General features: G+C 44.2%; 1 pseudogene; it reads right to left on the bottom strand.

Moving 5' to 3' along the window:
- Nucleotides 1-355: 355 nt before the first annotated feature.
- On the bottom strand, nt 356-863 carry LOC144825002 (large ribosomal subunit protein uL23 pseudogene; annotated as a pseudogene).
- Nucleotides 864-1,590: the final 727 nt, after the last annotated feature.

Below are 1,590 nucleotides of genomic sequence, written 5' to 3'. Positions count from 1 at the left end.
TTAAGAAGGGAGATAGAGGAGAGGCTAAGAACTACCGCCCTATCTCCCTTCTAGATTCATCATTAAAAATCATGAGTAGGGTGCTTTTATTACGTCTGGAAGAGTGGGCTGAGGTTAATGGTATCCTTGCGGATTCCCAATTTGGATTCCGCAAGGGCCTTGGTACTATTAAGCAGTGTATTAATTTAGATCTAATTATTGGCAAATACACTAGAGCCAAACAGGGCTCTCTATTCCTCTGCTTCGCAGATCTTACCAGCGCATTTGACCTGGTGGAGCATGCCCTATTGTGGTCCACATTGATCGAGTTGGGAGCCCCTGCTTCAATTATTTATTTCCTGGCTAGACTATTCTGAACTGTCCAGCGTCTACAGAGGAGGCTTAGATTATGCCAATTTTGTTGGCTACATCCAGTGCATCATAGTCTGGAGCTAGACGCACATATGGCTTCTTCTCACCGTCTGGCCTGATCAGGGTGTTGACCTTGGCAACATCAATATCATAAAGCTTCTTTACAGCCTGTTTGATCTGGTGCTTGTTAGCCTTGACATCCACAATGAAGACCAGCGTGTTGTTATCTTCAATCTTCTTCATGGCAGACTCCGTGGTAAGAGGGAACTTGATAATCGCATAATGGTCAAGTTTGTTCCTACGAGGAGCACTCTTCCTGGGATACTTCGGTTGCCTCCTTAACCTCAAGGTCCTCGGCCTCCTGAAAGTGGGGGCTGTCCTAATTTTCTTCTTCTTGTGACTGTGTACCCCCTTAAGAACAGCCTTTTTAGCTTTCAAAGCCTTGGACTTTGCTTCAGTTTTAACAGGGACAGCTTCCTTCTTGGCCTTCGGTGCCATGTTGGGGGTGAGAGCTAGACTATATAACAAGCTGTCAGCTCAGATCCGTTTCAGTCAAGCGGGGAAATGTACCAAGAAGATCAAGGTCAAATCAGGAATTAGGCAAGGCTGCGTCTTAGCCCCGCTGCTTTTCTCCCTTTTTATAAATGCTATGGACTCCGAGTTGAAGATGGTTCAAGCGGACGCACCACTAGTTGAGGGCCAAGCAATTCCGGTACTGCTTTATGCAGATGATACTGTTCTATTATCTAGAACACCAGTAGGTCTGCAGAGATTAATGAATAGTTTTTATGATTTAATAAAGGGGAGGAAATTAAAAATTAACAACTCTAAAATTTGTGTTATGTGGGAAAAAGGTGAAAAAGCTGAGATCATTCCAGTTTAGGGATCAAAGAATCGAAGTGGTGGATAAATTCTGCTACCTAGGAATTACTTTTAGTAGCGGTGGTACCTGGGCTCCAGAGATCCTTAATATTAAGGCTAAGATGGGTAAGGGGGCCTCAGGGTTTTTTAGATTTGCTTCTAAATTAGGCAGTCGCCGTACATATGATATGCTAAATGTCTACCGACATAGATGTGCTTCAGTGGCACTCTATGGCTCGGGTGTCTGGGGACACTGCCAGCAAGGGGTTTTGCAAGTAGCCGAAAATGACTTTTTAAAGAGGCTTCTTTGTCTTCCAACTTCGGCTTCTAATGAGTTCGTTCATAGAGAGGTGGGGTTGGATTATCTGACTGATTTAA

This window comes from Lissotriton helveticus, chromosome 3_1 (assembly GCF_964261635.1).
Source record: "Lissotriton helveticus chromosome 3_1, aLisHel1.1, whole genome shotgun sequence".
In the NCBI taxonomy this organism is placed as follows: Eukaryota; Metazoa; Chordata; class Amphibia; order Caudata; family Salamandridae; genus Lissotriton; species Lissotriton helveticus.
Note: the sequence above shows the minus strand (reverse complement) of the source record. Positions and strands in the feature narration are given on the sequence as shown.